Source organism: Phocoena phocoena, chromosome 12 (genome assembly GCF_963924675.1).
Source record: "Phocoena phocoena chromosome 12, mPhoPho1.1, whole genome shotgun sequence".
In the NCBI taxonomy this organism is placed as follows: domain Eukaryota; kingdom Metazoa; phylum Chordata; class Mammalia; order Artiodactyla; family Phocoenidae; genus Phocoena; species Phocoena phocoena.
This window is the reverse complement of record NC_089230.1, coordinates 2,952,936-2,977,061: the sequence shown is the minus strand read 5'-3', so window position 1 is coordinate 2,977,061 and position 24,126 is coordinate 2,952,936. Positions and strand designations below refer to the sequence as shown.

Sequence of the window (24,126 nt, the reverse complement as noted above, 5' to 3'; positions counted from 1 at the left end):
TCATGGCCCAAGAAACCACGCTTTCCTTTTATTCCTCTAGAGCAACAGTAATAACACCTGGCACAAACTGGGCCTAAACCGGGGAAGTCTGGGGCTGAAGGAGAGCGCATGGCTGGAGAGGTGCCTCCCAGAAGGGGGTGAGGATTCAGTTCTCCCGCCTGTCCCCCCGCCTGGGAGGGCTGCTCACTGCTGTGGACACGAGAGCACTCACGAGCCCCTGAGCCTGCTTTCTGGTCTGCAACACCAGTGACTCAGAGAGGGACAAAGGGACACACGTGCAGGAGATGCTTGCCCGGTGCCTGTAACACCATCGGCCTCACTAGCTGCCGCCTCGCTCTCAATGCTAATAACAGACACAATATTTGTCACCAGGCTGTGCCTTCCCTCCCTTGCCTGCATCCTGGGTGGATTGGGAAGATGGGGACAGAGGCCAGGAGGCCGCGGTCTCATGGGGAAGTCCCTTCAGAAGGCCGGGACCCAAGGGTTACCCTTGGGGCCACAGTTTCGGACCCCACAGGGACGGTGACAAGGACATGTCCCTCCGCAGTGGCAGCTGCAGGCCCCACACGCTCTCACCTGGTGCTCACAGCAGCTCTAGAGAACGCGGTGTAACGGTTGTCGTCACCGGTTCATTTGTGAGGACACAGACCCTAGAGCTGGTGAGATAAGTGCCCAGTGTCACAGCTCCCAGTGGTGGCCCTAGGCTAGGCCCCAGGGCTTCATCCTCTCTTTCTGCGTTGCTTCTCCTGGTGAGGCCAGAACAGCTGAAGCAAAGTACAGGGCGACCGCCTGCCCCGCGGGCGAGCTCCGGCGAGGTGGGCGCACAGCAAGGCTTGGGGGCGCCAGCAGTGGGGGGCAAGTCGGGCTCCCTCAGCATGGGTGCCCCTCACACTGGGATGAGACAGATGCCTGAACGCCCTGCCTGCCGTCTGCCTCTGTACACACGATACAGCAAACACCGAGGCAGAAACAAACACAGCCTTTTATCCCTCCTGGGGAACAGCTGTTTGACAAATTGCTTTCCTTGGGAAAGTACTCAGGCTTATGGGAGGACACACAATAATTAGAAGATGCGGTACCTGCCTTTGAGGCTCTTACAGAGCTCAAACAGCTAAAGAATGTAAGTGGAAGAAGGGCAATTTCAGCCCCAGCTTAGGAGGAGCTGATGAGTGAAGGGAATGCATCCTGGAAGGCTTCCTGGAAGGGGTGATGGATTTGTGGGCAAGAAGGGGAGGTAAAGGCAGTGAGTCAACCCAGTCTCAGAGGAGGGACTTCACCTGTCATCCAAAGGCAAGTGGAGCAGTAAAGGAAGCTAGCAAATGTTTTAGCCAGAAGAATCGACAAAACGTGCTTTGGTTTGCACAGATGCCCTCTGAAGGCCCACTGTGATGCCGGGAGCAGTTTCTCCTAATTGCTGAGCCGGGTCTTGGGTAGAGGAGGGGAGAAGCATCTCCTTGCATCTCTGAACACGCAGAGCAGAGCCATGCAGAGCGGAGGTGGGCAGCTTCGGAATTGCTGCCTGTGTTGGTTCCCCCCAACTGGAGCCAAGGCCAGGGGTCCTGGGCCCCTCCCTTGGGCTGGGGCCTCAGGCTCACACGACCTCTGGTGTTTTACAGGCACCTTTGCTGGATGCTCAGTGGGGATATGGTCAAGCCTGTCATCCCTGCAGCCCAGGAGCTGCAGGCCCCGAAGGGCTGCCAGGAGCTTCCTACAAGGGTGGTGGCCTTTGCTGCAGTATCTGGGTGCAGAAGTAAGCAGTCCTGCTAACCTTGGCTCTGAGTTTGGCTGCAAACTCATCAACTATGCAAGGACCTTTTTTTCCCCAGATGGGTTGTCCTTAGTCATCTGCGCTTCTAAGAATCTGAAATCTTCACATTTCCACGTACACAATATGGGAAAATGTGAGCAAAATAAAGGAACAATGAGGCATATGAAGGTTTTTGAAAACCTGGTCTTGCATCTTTTTAAATTTGAAATTTTGCAGTTCTTATTCGTTAGAAAAGTGAACAGGGTGTCTCCCAAGTGCACAGATTAAATATTACAAAGTGCTCCCAGGAGCTGGGGCCTTGGCTTCTAAGAGAGCGTTGGTGTCACATTGGTACCCGCCACGGAGCTCCCCACTTCTCTGCTTGTGTGCAGGAAATGGATCAGCGGACTGAAGAGGAGACCTTGACCGTCCATGATTCAATCATGTCTTGCTGCGTTTCTGTAATTATTGGAGTTGGTTTAATCCAAAGAAAGAGAATATTCTGAAGACATTCAGCCAAATTCTTATGGACAGGACAGCCGGCCAAGGGAGGCTCTGATCTCCTGGGAGCCGTCACTTGCGGGAGGGACAGGAGCTGCGTTTGCATTTCCGAGGCCAGACCACACTTTTCCCATATATTGCCATTTCCCCAACTATTTGCCCTGATTAAAGGAGGGTAGAAAATTACTTACGCCCCTGAATTGCAACAACAAAGGCTGGGTTTCTCTTTTCAATCAAAACGGCACGGCTGCCTGATTCAAATGCTAATAGCGGGGGTCTGAATTGGCCACTAAAAGAGGGAGACACTTTTCTCTGCAAATGACCAGAAAGTCACGCCATTGCCCAAGAATCTGCAGGATCCTTCCAGCTGGACGTCTGTGAAATTGCTTCACGGGAAACCTCCCGGAGATGGTCTCAGGCTGCAGCCTGCGTGGGGTGCAGCTTCTGGGGAAGGGAAGAGGACCTTCAATTTGAGCAAAGCTCTGACCCAAGGAACGGGGTCTCTGCGGAAACGCCCCTTCTCCCTGTTGCACATCCAGGAAGAGGTGAACACCTCTGGAGCAGCTTTGGAATTCTTTGCTGGAAAAGGTGGCAGTTTGAGGGTTGGCTGCCATCATCCTAATTCATCCTGATTCCCAGGTGGCCTCGATCCCACTGGCTTTAAGGAGAAAAGGAGGTGTCTCCTCAGCTGCTTCGGCCGCATCCCCCCAGGCCCTCCCACCAGGCAGCCCGGTGCTCTGCTTTCTTGCGGGGGTAGCTGGAGACAGCCGGGCTTCGGCCGATGATCCAGGTTCCAGCCCTGCCGCTTGCTCGGGCCGTGACCAGGCTCTGCCCTGTGTGCCCCTTGCACGCTGCGTCCTCAGGAGTGCGGTCTTAGGGCAGAGGGGGACCAGCGCCTACCTCCCCACTCAGGTGAGGGGCTGTGCCCACACACGCATGGGGACCCGGGCCAGACTGACTGCAGCTCCACGCTAGCCCGGCCCTGACCAGGTCGGCTAGCGCTCCCGCCCGAGTGCCCTTCCACGTCACAGCCGCTCCTGCGACACCAGACGCCGCGCCACGTGTGGGCGCCTGCGCTGTGGGACTCGGGGACCCGGCAGGCGAGGCATCGGGGGGATGACACAGAGGTTTTCAAAACTTCTCAGTCTCTACGCCTCACTGCCATTATCACAGTATGTGTCTTTTCAACGTTCGCTTTTTCACCTTACCCACCAATCACGCAGTCGTGCACATGTAGACTTTGCACCCACCCCGTGCCCAGCTGGGGCGCCTTGCTCGCCGAGGGCTACACCCTCGAGCCCCTGGTGCATTGGCTGGACTCGGCTCTATTCTGGAATCTTGCGTGTTGGTGGGAGCAACGCTGATTTTAGATCTCCATGAGTTAAGAGGCTTTAACAATTTGCAGTCCCAAGGGAGCTGTTACATGATCCTCCAAGATAGCCATCCCTTTCTCTCCTCTCTACCCTCCCCCGCTACAGTCCAGGCAACCTCAAAGGACAGGGGTTACTTCTGTTTACTTTTCAGATTTACACTATGCTGGTTACTTTCTTATGGATTATTTATGACGCTTCTTTTACTGGGAAATAGTACTGAAACCATATTGTGGAGTGACAGTTCTTTCATATACCTGTGAAAACACCATGAATATGACTGTGCAAAAGGTATTCAGGATAGGCATTCATGCATGTGTTAGAAAGGGACTTACCTCCTGGAGAACTGCATGTTAGCAAGGGAAGTAGAATACATCTGACGTAAGTGACCAAGATACCTTTTTCTTCGAGAATCCTTCTCATCTGACTTACAGATAGTCTCGTTCTGAAAGAAATGTTTTATTTTTATTTTTTATGTTCATGTCTTACCTCCAAGGCCAGACTTTAAGACTGTCTAAAAGGGCACTTATCCCTCTTTATATTTCTAATGCACAGATTCACGTGTTACACACAGTCAGTGTGCCCTGCATTGTTGTGATAGGGAAGGACCCTTGTCTTCTATTACAAGTTAATCACTAAAGGGATATTGCCAATAAGCTTAAATCATACATAATGGCCCATCTTTGGGAACCCTGCCTTGCAGGTCATGAGCATTAAGCTAAAATACCTTGTTTAGCTCACAGGAAACATTATGACCAGGCCCATCTGTGAATGACTGCAGGAAGGAAGAAATTAACACATTCCCTCCTGAGGTGGACCAGAACCAGGAAGTGTTTGACTTTACTCCCTCCCCTTTTAGTATAAAAGAAGCCTGAATTCTAACTCAGGCAACATGGTTCTTTGGGACACGAGTCCACCACCTTCTCCGTCTGCTGGCTTCCTGAATAAAGTCGCTGTTCCTTGTCCCAACAGCTCGGCTCTCGATTTATTGGCCTGTCGTGCAGAGCAGTACAGCTTGGACTCAGTAACGTTGTTTCTTACGATGAGTAAACCCAGTAGTTATTCTCCATACTTTACATTTATAACGCTTTTGGATGCATGTCAAAATATTCTTGGTATGCCATGAATACTTAGACATCTCTGCCTTGGCCTTCCAGTATAAATTAGTTGACAAGATAACACTGATGCCATTGGACAGCAAAAACATCTGACAGACAGCTAGATCCCCAGGCTAAGATTGGTACAAACCAAAAGATATTATTTAGCATAGTGTAATTAAGGGTGGTATCAAGTGCAGTATTTGAGACAATATTTTAAAAATCCAAAACTAGTGATGTAAATTACATCACTGTAAATGTAGAAGATGAGGAGAAATTTAAAAAAACAACATAGAAATCGCTGGAAAGCTAAAGTAATCCCATGTGGTAGAATTTCAGGTTAGAGAAAATTCCAAACAGATGAAAATAAACCTACAAGAAACAAGTAGGACCAGGAAGGCAGAAGAATGGAAGGACTGAGAAATCAATGGCAGAGTGCTGCATTTTCAAACCCTAAGACCTTGGTGAGGAAACTTCATGGCTAACTCAGAACTCATTCTCATTCAGTGCTCCAAGGAAGGAGCTCTGTGATCATGAAACATCTTTTAATTTCATGTCTGCCAGATCGAATCAGCACCGGTGGTCACAGCCAGGTGCATTGATTCAGGATTTCTCAAGTTTGTCTAATCGTCACAGGCATTCACTGAGAAGCTTGATAACAATATAGATTCCTGGGTCCCAACACAGACCAACTAAATCAGAGTCTTCAGGCAAAGGCCTAGAACTACACATTCTACCAGGGGCCCCCAGTGACCATTGTGATCCGGCACATTTGGGGGACACTCGTTCAGCCAAGGATGACTCAGGAAGAGAACCCGGAAATAAGGAAAGAGATGGGTACATTTTTCAGACAGCCCCAGAGCATGTGCATATGACCTACCATTATAGTCTTTGCTTAAAGAATCAGATTTAAAGCTAGACTATACTAGCAATAGGACAAGGTTCGTTTTACACATGAAAGGCATTAGTAAGTGTGTGTGTGTGTTTCCAGTTTACTTGTCCCACTGGGGTGGTGGTATCTGGTCCCTAGATTTCTAGACATGTATATTCATGGCATTTTACAGTCTGAATGAGTCTCTAAGAAGATCATCTTCTCAAACTCCCTCATTTGACAGACAAGAGATGCACCTGTGTGCTTGTAAGTTTGCACATCTGTGCATATAACAGTACATATTATGGGTGTGGGTCTTTGACCCTTTTCTGAGTTTAGGGGAATTCTGGAGGCTACACCCTTAACCTATAGCCTGTAAATGAATTAAACAGAGTCCAATGCTAGCTTTCATAATCCATGACAGTAAGCCTTTGGAAGAAAGTTTGTTCATTAAATTCCACAAGTTTCAAGAATTCACATGCACCCTAAGAAGCTCAAATACGGCTCAGGTTATCCTAACGTGACCTCAACATGCCTTTGGGAAACTGAGCCAATGTATCTGGCTTTGAGTCTGAGGCTCCAGATCAGTAAAGATAGCCCCCCGTAGGAACATCTATAGGACGGGAACGTTTGCTCAGCCCTCAGCCAGGCTTTGTGGGTATTCTCATGATAAAGAAAAGCATTTGTCTGTGACCTTCCTTTTCTTCTTCTCCACTACCGCCTCAGGCCTTCTCTCAGGCTGAACCAGCTGAATCCACATGGGGCCCAGTGTGGAAGGAGGCGGACGGGGAGGGAGGGCGGCGGGGAAGTGTGGAGGGGTCCAGCAGAGAGTGAAGGAAACACACGCACACAACTCACCTTCTCTGGGCCTCGGGGTCACTTGTCTGCAGTTTCTCGCTGTTCACACTTTTCCCTCCACTCCGTAAGCCGAAAAAGAAGGCCCTTAGAGGGAAACGTGAGATATCTTTTTACAAATATCCTTCAATGCTGCAGTTTATTAACACTGTCAGCCGAGCTGTGTCCTTCCAATTTCCACCACAATGTACAAAGTGGGAAACTTGCCTCACCGTTTTGTACCGGGCCAAGGGGCAAGGTCCCCTGTAATTTAAGGCTAAGATTCCAAATGCAGCCCAGTGTGGCCAAGACCCAAATTTCAGTAATAACTTCTCATCCCCAGTTTTAAGATGTGTGCATCTTCTCTCTGGCTTGATGGTACCAGAACCTATCTTTCTGAATTATGATGATGGCACCGCGTCTTATGCAGAATGACAGCGGCTGTGTTTGCTCTCTTGTTCTCTGGTTAAGTATGAATGCAGTGTATCAGATCTATAACAGTACTGACGATTTCCTGCTTATTTGTTTTGGTTCCTCTCATTGCTGGTTCTACAAGCATTCCGAGCACCAGGTGCAGGCGCTTCACGGCCATCTGCCCGGTGTCAGTGTGGAGTCACTGCCAGGCCCGGCGGGTGGCCAGGACTCTCGCTTGGTGGCCTCACTGCTGGCGGCCCACCCAACACCTGTCACCCATTTTCTTCCTTACTAAGAGTACCCTGGTATTGCTCTGGGGTACAAGGTACCCAGATGAAGAAAACTTCATAGTACACGAGATGCTCAGTGAAACTGGTTAGTTGTGATCCTCTTGTGCTAACCCGCTGTGCCTGGGACTCAGGACCAGGTCACCTGTCTGGTTTTGCTCAGTCCCTTCCCTCTCAAACTGGCCCAAATTCCTGGAGCCAAATGTATGCTCTGTCTAACCTCGGGATCAGTGTATTTGCCAGAAAGCATCTAGTCTCTCCCACCCCAGTAGGCCTATCCTTCCAGTCCTCCAGGCAAAACAAATGTAAAGGTTTTCAAATATTTTATTTCCTTGTTTTAGTCTAGAATTTTTTGTATCTCAGAGTTTGTAAACATTCTCAAATATGTCTAGATATTGCAATCTAGATCTTAGGTCACTTAACGTGCTTTCCCTTTATGACCTGTATTCATTTTCTCAACCCATTTTGAAATTTTGCCTGCACTAAAGGGATCAAATCAGTCACCTCCATTTCCAGAAACGTGCTCTTGTTCACAAATGTTTCATGGGCTTACCCACTTTAATCAGAGTACCATCCAATCCGCTGCCATATCTGTATAAGAGCTTAGTTGGATTTCTTCCAGTCTTCAGCCGCAGAGAACTTATTGGCCTACGGCTTCTGTCTCAAATTATTTCTAATTCATAACAAGCTTGTCAACTGGTTTATGAAGAGGATGTTTTCCCACAGGTTCTGCACATCTTAAACAATATCACTGGACCGTCCAAGGGAATCAAATATGCCAAATTCTGTTGAACTGTTTTCTGTGCTTGGAAACAATACTGACTACTGATTATACTTGCAGTTAGCATTGTAGTTTTGTTTTCATTCTATCTTTACTAGTAATGCTAATATACTGAAGAAAAATAGAACGAAGGCTATTTTTATCTTGGAATCTATGATATCCCCAGGTAAAATTGAGAGGGAATTATCTTTTTAACTCTAAGGTTTTTCTAACTGTTTATTTTGAAACAATTTCAAACTTATACAAGGGTACAAGAATCGTACAATGAACTCCCATAAGTCCTTCAGCTAGATGTATCAATTGTAAACATACTTCATTTTGTGTCACATAAAATACATGTCTTATGTCTCCCTTTCTCTCTCTTTACATATGTTTTTATATGTAAACATGTATGTACATATACATATAATTATATTATTATTAGTTCACCATTTAAGAGAAAGTTACAGACATAATGACCATTTACTCCTAAATATTTCATCATATATTTCCCAATAAAAATGTCATTCTCTTATATAACCTCAGTAAAGTGACCAAATTTAAGAACTGAATATTGCTATAACGCTATTATCTAATTTACATCCTAAATTTCACCAATTGCTCCAATACACTGATAAAGTTATAATGTTTTAAGGACATGTAGAAATTTAGTCAACATAGACAAGTGGATGTTAACTTGCTTTTGAAAATGAACCTATTCAATATATTATAAAGATAAAAAAATTTATGTGAGAAACAGATTCTGTGGTGAGAAACAGATTCAATCAACAAGAATTATTTAAGTATTCAAAAACCTATTGGAAGGATCACTTTGGCAATACATACACTAACACTGAAACAATGCAGAGATTAGCATGGCCCCTGCACAAGATGATACACAAATCCTTGAGATGTTCAATATTTTTTTTCAGAAAGGGAAAGAAATGGTTGAGTGTTATGGACTGAATTATGTTCCCCCCAAGTCCTTATGTTGAAGCCTTAACCCTCAATGTAATATATTTGGAGATAGAGCCTTTAAAATAGTAAGTAAGGTTACATAAGGGTGGGGCCCTAACCCAATAGGACCAGTGCTCTTTTGGGAGGAGGAAGAGACACCAGGGGTGCTCTCACACAAAGGAAGGACCATGTGAGGACCCAGGGAGAGGGAAGCCCTTTGTAAGCCAGGAAGAGATCTCTCACCAGGAACCCAACCATGCTGGTACTTTAATCTTGGACTTCCAGCCTCCAGAACTGTGAGACATAAACTTCTGTGGTTTAAGCCACCCCATCTGTGGAATTTTGCTATGGCAACTCTAGCAGTTTAATTCACTGGGTAAAAATAGAGGTAAAAATCATAGACTATCCTTCTCATGAGATTCTTAAATTAGATTTGATGGTTGAAGCAAACATTATAACACTTAACACTATCTGATGTAGTGCTCCATGTGTATAGAGGAAATACTTAAGATAATTTTATTTAAAAAGTAGAAAAGGGTTAAAGGTACCCAAATGGGAGTAAACATTCAATACTTCACTCAAAGTAGTAAGATGTTGATGTAAGGAGGCTGTGATGAGTTACTTATATATGTTGTAATATCTAGAACAACCACTAAGGAAGCTATATAGAATGATATGATCAAAAACATTATAAATAAATAAAAATGCTATTCTAAAATATGCTGAGGTAATCCACAAGAAAGCAAGAAAAGAGAAACAGAGGAATGAGAAACAGAAGAAACAAAACAAAAATTGAAATGCCAGACATAAGCCCTAAGTTTCAATAATTGCTCTCAATGTAAAGGGTCTAAATACACCAATTAGACAACAGAGGGTGGCAGAATGGATAGAAACACACAACCCAAATATACACTGTCTTCACAAAACTCACTTCAAATTTAAGTACAAAAGTAGTTTGAAAGTAAAAGGGTGAAAAAAGATATATAATGCAAAATCAAAAAAGGAATGGCTACATTATATCAGATTAAGTAGACTTCAGAGCAAAGGAAATCACTAGGGACAAAGAGAGACATTGCACCATGAGTAAAGAATCAATTCACCAAAAAGATATAGCAATCCTGAATATGTATGCACCAAACAACAGAACTTCAAAAACATGAAGAGAACACTGAAAGAACTTAAAGAAGAAAAGGAGAAATCCACATTTACAGTTAGGGGCTTCATGACCCCTCTGTTAGCAATTGATAGAACCTCTAAACAGAAAACCAGCAAGAATACAGAAGAACTGAGCAATGTCATAAAACAACATCACCCAAGAACAGCAGAATGCACATTCCTTTTAAGCACCCATGGAACATTCACCAAGACAGACCATATCCTGGATAATTTTTTTTAAATTTAGCAAATTAAAAAAAAACTGAAATCATACAGAGTTTGTTCTCTGATCATAATGGAATCATAGTAGAAATCAATGAAAAAAAAAAAAAAAAAGAAATCAATGACAGATGGAGTCATGCTAGAAATTGATGACAGAAAGACAAAAGGAAAATCTTCAAACATGGAGAGTAGCCAACACTCCTAAATAATCCATGGGTCCAAGAGGAAGTCTAAAAAGAAATTTTAAAATAAATTGAACTGAGTGAAAATGAAAGCACAACATATCAAAATTTGCGAGATGCAGCTAAGAGGGAAATTTATAGCACTAAATGCATACATAGAAAGGAAAAATCTCAAAATGATGTTCTAAGTTCTTACCTCAGAAAACTAGAAAAAGAAAAGCAAAAGAAACCCAAAGCAAGCAGAAGGAAGGCAATAATGAAGATAATAGTGTAACTCAATAAAATTGAAAATAGGAAAACAATAGAAAAAACATCAACGAAACAAAAGGTAGCTCTTTAAGAAAACTCAATAAAATCTGTAAACCTCTAGCAATACTGACAAAAATAAAAAGACATAAATCACCGCATCAGGAATGAAACAGGAAATATCATCACAGATCCTTCAGCCATCAAAATGATAGTAAGGGAATACTGTAAAATTTATATGCATAAATTTGACAACGTAGAAGAAATGGATCATTTCTCAAAACCCACAAAGTACCAAAACTCAGCCAAGATGAGAAAGATAACCTTAGAAGTCTCAAAACCATTAAAGAAATCGAATTTATAAATCCCCAGACCCAGATAGTGTCACAAGATAATTTTATCTAACATTTAAGTGAGAATTAACACAAAATTTTATACGCTCTCTTCCAGAAAATAGATGAGGAAGGAATGTTTGCCAACTCATTTTATGAGGTTAATATTACCCTGACAGCAAAAGGAGAGAAAGACAGCCTCCCTCCAAAAACATGTACAGAGCAATCTCTCTCATGAACATAGACTCAAAAATTCTCGACAGGGGCTTCCCTGGTGGCGCAGTGGTTGAGAGTCCGCCTGCCGACGCAGGGGACACGGGTTCATGCCCCAGTCCGGGAAGGTGCCACATGCCGCGGAGCGGCTGGGCCCGTGAGCCACGGCCGCTGAGCCTGCGCGTCCGGAGCCTGTGCTCCACAGCGGGAGAGGCCACAACAGTGAGAGGCCCGCGTACCGCAAAAAAAAAAAAAACAAAAACATACAGCTAACTTCATGCTTAATGGTGAGAAACTAGATACTTTCCCCCTAAGAACGGGAAAAAGGCAAGCATTTCCCCTCTCACCACTCCTAGCCAACACTGTATTGGAACACTGTATTCTAGCTAATGCATTAAGGAAAGAAAAGGTATATAGGTTGAGAAGGAAGAAATAAATGTCTTTGTTCATGCATAATCTGACTGTCTATGTAAAAAAATCCCAAGATTGAGCCCCAAAAATGCCTCGAATTAGGTGATTATACCATGGCTATAGGATACAAGGTTAATATATAAAATTCAGCTTTCTGATATACCAGCAGTGAACAAATGGAATTTAAAGTTAAAAACACAATACATGAGCGCTGAAAAAAGTACTTAGGGATAAATCTAACAAAATATGTACAAGATCTATATGAGGGAAACTACAAAACTGAGAGATTGAAGATTTAAATAAATGGAGAGATATTTCACATTCATGGATAGGAAGACTCAATACCATTAACACATCAGTTCTTCCCAAATTGATCTATAGGTTCAATACAAAATCCCAATCAAAACCCTACCAAGCTATTTTGTGATTATCAACAAAGTGATTCTAAAGTCTATATGAAAAGGCAAAGGACCCAGAGTAGCCAACACAATAGTGAAGGAGAAAAAGAAAGTCAGAGGGCTGACCGTACTCGACTTCCAGATTTACTGTAAAGCTACAAAAGTTAAGACAATGGGGTATTGGCGAATGAAGAGACAAATGGATCAGTGAACTGGAGTAAAGAGCAGGACACAGACCCACTCAGACCTACGCAACGGATCATTGACAAAGGAGCAAAGGCTGTTCAACAGATAAAGAGCAGTCTTTTCAAGAAATCATGCTAGGGCTTCCTTGGTGGCGCAGTGGTTAAGAATCTGCCTGCCAATGCAGGGGACACGGCTTTGAACCCTGGTCCGGGAAGATCCCACATGCAACGGAGCAACTAAACCCGCATGCCACAACTACTGAGCCTGCACTCTAGAGCCCGTGAGCCACAGCTACTGAGCCCACGTGCTGCAACTACTGAAGCCCACGCTCCTAGAGCCTGTGCTCTGCAACAAGAGAAGCCACCACAATGAGAAGCCCGTGCACCAAAACGAAGAGTAGCCCCCGCTCGCCGCAACTAGAGAAAGCCCGCGCGTAGCAACCAAGACCCAACACAGCCAAAAATAAAATTAATTAATTATTTTTTTTAAAAAAAGAAAGAAATCATGCTGGAACAACTGAACATCCATGTGGGGAGAAAAATGTAGATTCAGACCTCAAACCTTTCATAAAAATTCAACTCAAAATGGATCAGAGACCTAAAAGTGAAAGGCAAAACTGTAAAACTTCTAGAAGAGAACGTAGGAGAAAATCTAGGTGACCTTGCTTTGGAAATGAGTTTTTGAGATACTAAACTAAAAGCAGCACAATCCATGAAAGAAAAAATTGATAAGCTGGACTTCATTAAAATTAAAAACTTCTGCTCTGTGAAAGACACTGTTACGAGACTGAACAGACAAGTCAGAGGCTGGGGAGACATACTTGCAGAAACATATCCGAGCGTTTGTATTGCAAATATATGAAGAACACTTGAAACTCAACAATAAGAAAACAATACAATTAAAAAATGGGCCAAAGATCTTAAAAGACAACTCACCAAGGAAGATATACAGGTGGCAGATAAGCATATGAAAGGATGTTCCACATCATATGTCGTCAGGGAAATGCAAAGTAAAACAACAATGAGATACCACTACACACCTGTGAGAATGGCCAGGGTCTGGAACACTGACAATTCCAGATGCTGACCAGGATCCTTTCACTGCTGATGGAGTGCAGAATGGTACAGCCACTTTGGAAGACAGTTTCAGCTTCTTATGAACCTGAACATACTCTTACCGTATGATTTAGCAACCATACTCCTTGGTATTTACTCAAAAGATTTGAAAACATATGTCCACACAAAGACCTGCACACAGATGTTTATAGCAGCCAAAACTCGGACGCAACCAAGATGCCCTTCAGTAGGTGAATGGATAAATAAAGTGTGGTCCATCCAGACCATGGAATATGATTCAGCGCTAAAAGAAATCAGCTATCAAGCCTTGAAAAGACATGAAGGAACCTTAAATGCTTATTACGAAGTGAAAGAAGCCAATCTGAAAAGGCCACATACTGTATGATTTCAACTATAAGACAGGAGGAAAAAGGAAAAACAATGGAGACAGTAAAATGATTATTAGTTGCCTGGGGCTGAGCAGTGGGAGGGATGAATAGGCAGAACACAGGGGATTTTTAGGGCAGTGAAAATACTCTGTATGACACTCAAGTGGTAGATACAGGATATTACACGTTTGTCAAGACTTATAGAATATACATCACCAAGAGTGAACCCCGATGCAAACTATGGACTTCAGTTAAAAATAATAAAATGTGGGCTTCCCTGGTGGTGCAGTGGTTGAGAGTCTGCCTGCCGGTGCAGGGGACGCGGGTTCGTGCCCCGGTCCGTGAAGATCCCACGTGCCGCGGAGCGGCTGGGCCCGTGAGCCATGGCCGCTGAGCCTGCGCGTCCGGAGCCTGTGCTCCGCGACGGGAGAGACCACAACAGTGAGAGGCCCGCGTACCGCAAAAAATAATAACAAAATGTGATAATTTTATCTTTGCTTTGAAGGATCTTGGTTAGACTTTTCTTTTTAACTCTAAAAGGTAGCAATCTAGCAGTCATTTGTTATCACAGAAAAGGTCAGCAAACTTCGAACACTTTCCCTGTGTAGGAGGAAGGTATATAATTCATCAAACATTGAAATATCCCAAGTGCTCCTCTGTGAGGTACGAGAGTGCCACTGCCAGGGCCCATGTCATGACACGTGCCATTATAACAATCCTGACATATTTTATGTTTTATTTTTATAATCATATTAATGATATCCCACTTTTCTTTGCCCATTTCTGGATTCCACTCATTCTGCGTGAGCTTACCTAGGAATGATGCAATGAATTAATTTCACGTATGATGCTGTATCTATAACCTTGCCCCCGAGTCATTCTCTGTAATTCCTGTCAAAGCTGTCACTATATCAGCAATTGCATTTTCACTGATTTTCCATAATTTTTAAATTAAGAAGTTATTTACTCTTAAGAATATATCTTTATTGTATACACCCATGGGTGCTATTCAAAGTGTTTAAAAACGGTATTGCACAGATACCTAAGAGTTCGACCAGAAGCTGACTGTCCCTGGGGTTCAGCTGCTGGACTGTGGACTGAATGGGGGACGTGGGAAATATTTCCTGGGAGCAGAGGCTGTTCACCAACCTGCAGAGAAGTATTTCAACGTGGTGTCGCCTCCAAGAGCCCACCAGTACATTCAGACTGACCGTCCAGGCACTGGGTGGCCTCAGGGTACTTCACTTACCGGTATGAATTCTTTTTGGTAAAGAGTTCCTCAAATCCCACTTTTGTCCCCAGAACTGTATAAACTCCAGGTCCCGCAATTCCTGGCCCTGCCCTGGCGCTGTGTGACCCACTGACACACGGGACAGTGAGCTCGGGGTCAGTCTATATATTAAATGGGTTACATTTAATTCCTTTTTTATTTTTAGAAAAAAATTATGGATAGACGTTTTCTCCCTCCCCTAAATGGGAAATTTTGAGCAGGCTATTTTGGAGGGCACTGACTCCCAGGCTTACGTTTCTGAATGATGCTTCCGTTTGCCAGGGAGTTCTTACCTAAAAGGCAACCACGGTGGCTGGTGACCAGGCCTCCCTGGGCCACCGCAGGGGATGCAAATCCGCAAACCCTGAACATGAAGTCACAAACAGTGATTTATTCTGCTCATTCAGTGTTTAACGAACCTGTCATATCTGGGGAAGATGCAAAAGGAATACAAGTGTTCTGCGCTGTTGGGGTTTGCAAGCAGCTAGGAGGAGAAGACAGGGTGAGGAGAATGCCAGGTGGACCCAGCAAAGGGAGGTGCGTGTTTTCAGTGGGCAGCTGGACTGTTGGGGGAAAGGGAAGGTGGGAAACAGTGGAGAGAGTGTGGCTTCGGGTGGTCTTTGATGGGAACGCTTTGAACAGGTGAGGGAGAAAAAAGAAGAGTTAAGTGGTGGGAAAACCCTTAAAGCCTGGAATGTAAATGCCAAAGTCAGAGGGCGGAGGGTGAGACAAAGTTCGGGCCAGTGAGACAAGAGGGTGTCTGCCAACACCCCTCCAGGGATCTGTCCTAGCCCAGCAGGCAACTGGGCGGGACTGGGAGTGGTGGCCCGCCAGTGGAATCTTCCAGTTGGGAGGACCGGTGTGAGGCCTGGGGAAGGACTGTAGAGGATCGAGGCGGGGTGTGGTTCCAGCGGTGCCCCCGGGGAGGGCCCGAGGCAGGGCTAAGAGCTTCCCAACAGCAGAGTGAGACGTGCCCCATCCCCGCCCCAAAGGTTTGCAGACCCTGCAAAAGAGAAACTAAAAGTTCCAGATCTTAGACTAACTGTTGACTCAAATTAACCAGTGAATCACTTAAACTTTTCTTCCTTAAAGTATTTTCTTCCTGCAAAAGGATACAGCTGACGTAGATACGATACGACCTAGGGCCTGGGCCCTTTGGAGCTGGTTTCCTTAATCAGGCCGTGGCAGCAGGCGGGGTGAAGGTGGCCATGGGGGTGGGACGCAATCCGGTCCGGCGGGGCTTCCTGTTGTTCTAGCATTAACATACCTACCCGGGATCAAAGGGAGCCTGGCTTCCCCGCGCTCTCCACAGGGGAGAAAAAAGTCTAATATAATTAAAAATAAGCTGCAATTTGGTATCGTCTGCAACTGTGACGCTTTGTTACTGAGGATGAAGGTTTATGGAGAGCAGTTGACTCAGTGCTAGTGTAGGATACTACTGCCACTTTTCTGTGGAAAATGTACTGTCTTTGTGTCTGCTAAGACATTTTCTCAGGTTCGCTTATATCGAATGATCTAGAAATCATTTGGAAGGTAGATGCCATTTCATTTCCCTCCACATCAAAGGCAGTTGGCGCAAAGCCGCATATGTCGTTTAATAGGCAACATGATCCTGTCTGATTGACACAAAGGACAGGAAAAAGGAAATATATGTGTAAAAGTGCGTCTTACATGTCAGACTCTGTTACAGGCTTTATTACATTTCTCGTCCACTCTGATGAATATTCCATCCACGATTTATTGAGCGTTTGCTGAGACCTGTGCCAGCCGTGGTGGGCCCACTGGCGAGCAACAAGATTCCTGTCCCCAAGGAGCCCAGAGTTCCTCAGGGGACACAGATGTTATTAACCAAACAGAAATACACCCACAGCTGCAGCTGGGAGAGCAGAATGGGGACCCCGCCCGAGAACCTAGAATAGCAGGGGGACGATGGGCAGAGGAAGGGCTCCTCCAGGAACGAGGCCCACCTGCGAAGGATGAGCGTTTTCTAGGGAGGCAGATGGAGGAGGAGGGAGCAGAAGGGAAAAGCGTGCGCAAGGCTCCCCGTGAAGAGCTGTTCCGTCCACCTCGGGGCCCAAAGGCCAGTGAGATGGGAGCTGAGGGCATGGGGCCCACCAAGATCAGGGTTTTCGTCTTTATATTAGGAGCACTAGGACAGCACTGAAATGTTTGAAGAGGAGGCTGACATGATCCTGGGCGTGTTTTGAAGCCACGATCCTAATGAAAATCCACATCACAAGGACAAGAGTGGATGCAGAGGCCATTGGTCTGGGTGCTGATGACAATGGCCAGGCCCAGCGTGGGATGCGGAGATGGAGAGAAGGCTTGGACCTCAGTGACATTGAAGTCTGGGGTATAAAACACAAGTCTGCGGGTGGACTAAGTATGGGGACGGGGAAGATAGTGAGGGGAGGGGCAGTCCCCAGGGTTCTGGCTCCATAACAGTCCCTTGGTGTTACCACACTGAACCCTCAGGAGGACCCAGCAGTTCACCCTGTGGGCACAGGACCAGACGGCGGGGCGGGGGGGATGGGGTGAGGGAAGTAACATCCATGCCCCCAGCCCCTGGGGCACTGGGTTCCCCCACGGCTTCCCAACGCCGTGCTACACCCACTTAACGAGCACCCCGAAATTCCCTGAAACCCCAACCAGATTAGCCCACAGCGCTCTTTGAAATATACTAACAGGCACCAGGGCCACCTGAGCCAAGTGGCAGGACCTCCATGTGTGACCACGTGGCTCTATCCACCATCAAGGTGACAGTTATCAGGGGTCATCTGTATTTGTTTCCTACTGAAGCCAAGTGTAGTTATAATCAGAGTTTTATAATTTAGTGAACTATTTACATAATCTGGAAAACTATGTGAGAGGGAATTATTTCTAACCAAAAAGAACCGCCGTGCTGACTGCTTTGTGAAGACATGATAACAGTAAAAGACCCCAACGGACTGGGTCAATCGAGAAAACTGTATCAGAGTCTGAAAAGGATTCTGCAGTCAGGTTGGATGCCAGGGGTGTTTAAGTAATCACATAACCAGAAATCTAAAATGTAGACAATGCATCGAAGTTGTCGGTGATGCGAGAAAATACACAGGAAACCCATCAGCCGACCCAACCTCAAAGGAAAAGTCCTTGTGGCCCCGTCAAAGCTGTTGAATGAACTATGCACATTTAGCTTTAAACATATTTGCGTTGAATGAGCCAAGAATAAACCAACTTTTAATATTAACTCACTACCAACCAATCCAGATGGCTCTATCGATTATTATATTCAGACCATGACTTTCTAGGTCCCCTCTACTTAATCAACCCAACTTGATGAGTGCTATTTAAAACATGAGTTCTGGGACTTCCCTGGTGGCGCAGCGGTTGAGAATCTGCCTGCCAAAGCAGGGGACACGGGTTCGAGCCCTGGTCTGGGAAGATCCCACATGCCGCGGAGCAACTAAGCCTGTGAGCCACAACTACTGAGCCTGCGCGTCTGGAGCCTGTGCTCCGCAATGGGAGAGGCTGTGACAGTGAGAGGCCTGCGCACCGCGATGAAGAGTGGCCCCCGCTCTCCACAACTGGAGAAAGCCCTCGCACAGAAACGAAGACCCAACACAGCCAAAAATAAAATAAATAAATTTAAAACATGAGTTTCCACATCCATAAAAGTAACCAGGGAGGATTCATTCTATGGGATACTGTAAGGTGCTCTCACAGGAATCAGTCAGACAGAATAGAAAGTATAGACGAAGCCCAAATGTCTTTGAAAGTGTCGTCTGTGGTAAAGATAGCATTCCAAAGAAGTTGGGAAAGATTGGATTATTAAACAAATGGTTTTAAGACAAAGGGCTAAATATTTTGGAAATATAATGTCACATCAAATAAACATAGAATATGGAATTATAAAACTACTAAAAAATATGAATCATGGGGCTTCCCTGGTGACGCACAGGTTGAGAATCCGCCTACCAATGCAGGGGACATGGGTTCGAGCCCTAGTCCGAGAAGATCCCACATGCCGCGCGGAGCAACTTAAGCCCATGTGCCACAAGTCAGTAGTCTAGAGCCTGTGCTCCACAACAAGAGAAGCCACCGCAATGAGAAGCCCTCGCACCGCAACCAAGAGTAGCCCCTGATCGCAACTAGAGAAAGACCGCACGCAGCAGCAAAGACTCAACGCAGCCCAAAAATAAAATAAATAAAAATTTTAAAAATTAAAAAAAAATGTGAATCATGGCTTTCACGCGTGGCTGCAAGGTGGAATTCCCTGGGTAGCTGGGTGGGTCCCAGGTATCCATATTTCTTCAAGCTCCTCAGAGGAATCCCCGCTGCCGTCAACGTGCAGAACCACGATATAGGTCAGTATTTATATAATATTTGCTTTGGGAAGATATACAGCATAAAGGAAAAAAAGGAAACTTTTAAATTACCTAAGAATTAAAACTATCTGTTGCTTCCATAAGTTTAAAATATAGAAGCATTAAAAGGGAATTGACAGACTTGAAATTTTTGCAACTCTACGGCAGGCACAAGGTTAATATTCCACGGAAGAGATCGTAGAAATCGAAAAGAAATCAGACCATCAATACACGCATATGTGTGCACCGCCCCAACTGATGACGATGAAAGTGACCTATGAACATGTATCAGTGAAATAACGCAAGTGTGTTCTATCTCACCGGTAATAAAAGAAATGCAAAACTAGCCATTTTTTATTTGCAATATCGAAACGCCTCAGTGTTGGCCGAAGTGTGAAGATTGATGCTCTTCTACTGTCAAACAAGAAAAGTTAGGCACCAGTTCCTGTAGACACATCATGCACCTTAACTCAGCAACACCATTTCCGAACCTTCGCCTCATGGTGCCCTTATGTAATAATTTGTGCACAAACTTTTGTCCCCCACTGAGGCTTAGCTTCCTTTGGGAAGCATCCCCTGCACGATGCCCTGCACCCTCCGTACAGCTGTCCGAGCTGCTTCTCCATTTGGGAATTGTTCATTTGCTGGTCTTCTTTTGCAGGCAGTAGGCACCTAGCACACTAGCGTGACGCTTTTTGTCCTTATGTCCCCAGCCTAGGGCACGATTCCTGGATCACAGCAAGTGCTCATCACATGTGTAAGGAATCAATGACTCCGCAGAACTGTTGTGGTAAATAACATAATAGTGACTCAACAAGCTTTCAACGACAAGGGGAGGGTAAGAAGGTTGTGATTGGAGCCCAGCTGCCTGGACCGCCCTGGGTGCTGTTTCTCGGGTTGTACGGTGTCACACACTTACCAGCCAGCCCTGTCCCACAGAACTTTCCCTCCCCACTCTGCCTGGTACAATAGCCACTGGCCACTCAGGGCTGTTGGGCACTTGAGATGTGGCCGGTCGACTGTGGGACTAAATTTTTAACGTTACTTAATTGTATTAAATTTAAACTGTCACCCGTGACTAGTGGCTACGGTATCAGACAGAAGAGGTGGAGACCACTTGCCTTACGTTTTCGGAGTCCCAGGGAGTTAGGGATTGGTTTGAAGTCTAACAGCTACGTTGTAACAGCTACGTTGTAAGTGCTCATCACTGAGCACTTCAGTAATGGAACTGTGAGGATCCATGGATTGGTCTCTAAGTTAATTCCCACCCTACAAAGAAGGATGCAAGTATTTATGTTCCTTTTAATAGTTTTGGAGAAAAAGTAAGAGAACTGTGAGGTTTTTTTGGTTCTCTCTAAACATTATGCTGGCCTGGAAACAGCCTTTTATAATGACCCTAATTTTTATTTTAGAACTGAACATCAAAGAGTCTAAATTTGATCCATTCTCCCTACATTTCATTAGACAGAAAGTTCAGAGCATTGTTAAAATGAATGAAGTGACATCTGGAAATCACAACGCTACCAAATATAAGGTATGTTATGTAATTTGAAAGGAATCTTTTATGCTTTTCTCAATGTGCGTGGTTCAAACTGGAGACTCAAATCCCACAATCCAGCAAGGTCTTCCCAAGATCAGCGCTATGGGATTCACACACACACACACCCTCCGGGACGTTCCGTGCTAAACTGTACAAAAGTGACAGAACAATGAAAATCCCAGAGTCCTTTTTTAAACAAAGAGAGAAAAATACTGAAAGAGAAGTAGAAAGGAAAAGCATTAAAGGGAAATTAAAATTGAGATATGAAAAAAGAGGAAAACATAGCGCCAGAGTTTCAATTCCCTTTCTTAGTTCTTCCTTTAAAGGACAAAAGGCCCAATGCAGAGTAAACACGTGGGAAAGATGATGGGGCTCAGTGATGGCTTGTACCCTTTAACCTTAAACTTGAATCCAGAGAGCTCTCTGTATATGTGTGGGTGTGTATTCTCAGTGCATCGTCCTTTAATATACACCTCAGGCAAAATGCCACACTTCTCATCTGCTTCTCACAGACGTCTCTGAAATGAAGGCCACTCAGCTCTGGAATTAAAATGCTGAGAACCACGAAGCCCCTAAGTGTTGGGAGGAAGTGGACCTTTCCTTGTAAAGTTAGCCGATAGCTGCTCTCAACATACCTGGGACACCAATTTAAAAAGGAAAAAGGAAGTGGTCAAAGTCATGCTTTTTTGTAAACTTCAAAGGTTATCTCTCCCTCCCCCTCTTTACATTTTACTGTCTGGTGAGCTGACTTGTCTGCAGCTGTTGGCAGAGACTGTGTTCCGTGGCGTCAAACCTGCCTCCTCACGGCCCATAAAATTACAGCAGGGAACCAGGACCGGCAGGTGTGGGAGGCCGAGGCCAGGATGCCCCCTTAATGATTCCCCTGACACCCCATGCTGAGAAACGGGAGAGGAGCTGGGGAGGACGGAGCTTCCCTGCCTGGGAGCCGTGCCAGCTCAGCTCAGCTCCCCAGCAAGGCTTTTAGCTCCTAAAATAATTCCCAAAATTTCCGTGCTCCATGTGCCGGGGCATGGGGGGAGCCAGAGTCTCATGACCCCCTCAGACCCTTAAGTCTGCGTGGCTTCCCAGCAGAAAGCTTTAGTGTGGCTCACGTCCACCAAAACTCAGGCCACAGAAGGAGGGAAGTGGACGGAAGCCAAATTAACTCTGACATTTATAACCCAAGTTTAAAAAATGTCTTAAACAGCATCAAGTACCATAACAAAATGCTTCTAAAATCTACAAGACCAGGTTCTTTTACTTCCTTAAATTGGGAGAGATGAATAAACATCATATGTGTTTTCAAAGATGGCAGATCCCTGCTGGTATTTAATAGTAAGAATGTAAAAATAGAATGTATATGTATGTATAACTGAATCACTTTGCTGTACAGCAGAAATTAACACATTGTAAGTCAACTAGACTTAAATTTTTTTTTAAATAGTAAGAATGTAATACATTTTGCCCTCTTCCTTTTCTTTTAGTGATAGAAGAAATTAATAATTATACACCACGTGTCAGTCAATTGTAATCAGACTTTGCAAACCCCTAGCTCTTTATGCCTCATGGCTTAGTGCCAATATTTTTTTTTAAGAAAGGGGGAAAAACAGAAAATAAATTTATTTAAAGCAATCTTAAATTGTTCATATAGTGTTTGACAGATTGAGAAATACACACTTTTTTAAAGAAATGGAGAAGTGGTTGCAGCATTTTTGCAAAAAAAGAAAGGAGAATGGAAAGAAGAAGAACCATCTTGGAGAGAGTCTAGAAGGCCAGTGCAAGGGGTCTGCAGCATTTATTAAGCCCCCACTGTGTGCTGAGTAGTGAGTACTTTGCCACTTTGAGGGGAGGAATGAAGGAAAAAAGAAGCATGAAAGAAATAAGAGAAAGAAAGAGTCCTGGTTTTGCCCTCAGAGACACTACTTTTTAATCAGAGATACCCAACAAATAAACACAATATGGACTTAAACACATTTTAAAAATCAGCGGCCAAGAATTTATCTTATACCTTTAAATTATTTTCACTCTCTAATATTGTGTTTGCACTATACATAACTATTGCTCATAGAGGTGATAAATAGTTTTGATAAATTGTATCTGTTAGGTTCCATACCTTAAATTTTACAGAAAGCTGGTAGGGTTGGGATGGCCCAGGAAAATATTTCTATTAAGGCTGATTATAAAAAAAACCCATCTCTCAGAATTGAAGTCACCCTTTCAGTACTGTAGGATTAGATGAAAATAAGAAATGCTATTATATGGCAAGTATTTTCTGAAAACCTACCATGTATCAGGCATTGGGTTAGGATCTTAGCATATAAGGATAAACATAATAGAGCCTGTGGTTTAGACAGAAGAATGCAATATCATAAAGAAGGTGGCTTTGGTACTTATAGATTCCAAAAGATGCATGACATATTTCAATTCATTCTTCTATAATTTAAGCCCAGAAAGGAGAATCGCCAAGTTAACATACTAGATCAGAGGTCTGCCAGCTATAGCCTGTGGGCCAAATTTGTGGTTTTTAGATTGTTAAAGAGCTTTTGAAAGAAAGAAAAGAGAGAGAGAGAAAGAAGGAAAGAAAGAAAAAGAAAGAAAGAAAGAAAGAAAGAAAGAAGGAAGAAAGGAAGAAAAAGAAAGAGAGAAAGAGAGAAGGAAAGAAAGAGAGAAAGAAAGAAAGAAAGGTGCCACAGAGATGAACGTGGCCTGCAAAATCTAAGATGACTGCCATCTGTCCTTCCCAGAAAATGTTGGCCTCAATTAGAACATCCAGAAGAAGGGCCACGCTTCTCCAGCTTATCATCGTCCTGTTCCTAGAGTTCTCAGGGTTTCAGATATTTGAGTGCTAATATAGGTTAATTTTAAATTTATCTGAATTCCTGGTTTACCATTGATTATGTCACATTTTTATTAATGAAGGCATCAGTACATTAAACATTTTAACAGTATTCAAATGCTGTTGATTTCTGAAAGATCTTTCTGGCCACTCCACCATGCTACCTCTTATAACCCAGACATTTTACCTGCTTAAAATAAATACATATATTGAATAATATACATTTTAAAGAGCCATGATATCTAATTGCAGTTAAACCACAAAGATTGTTTCATCTGGGGACAAAACTACTTTTCAGATATAATTGAAGACAAGTCTTTATTTAATCACTAAACTATGTCTGTGCTCCCTAATAAAATACATCGTTTAAGCAAAATCTCAGACATTGTTGATTTCTACCAGGAGTAAACAGTGAGGCCATTTAGATTTCCATGGATAGATTTACATGCTCTCCTTTTCATCACTCTTTTTCAGTTGGTAAACTACTCATATGGTAAAGTTGGAAAT

The 24,126-nt window shown here is 44.2% G+C and overlaps 1 non-coding gene across 1 annotated transcript; it reads left to right on the top strand.

Moving 5' to 3' along the window:
* The first annotated feature begins 8,705 nt into the window (after window positions 1–8,705).
* On the top strand, window positions 8,706–8,807 carry LOC136132385 (U6 spliceosomal RNA). The gene has a single exon (XR_010656464.1). It is a non-coding gene; the product is annotated as a U6 spliceosomal RNA (small nuclear RNA).
* Window positions 8,808–24,126: the final 15,319 nt, after the last annotated feature.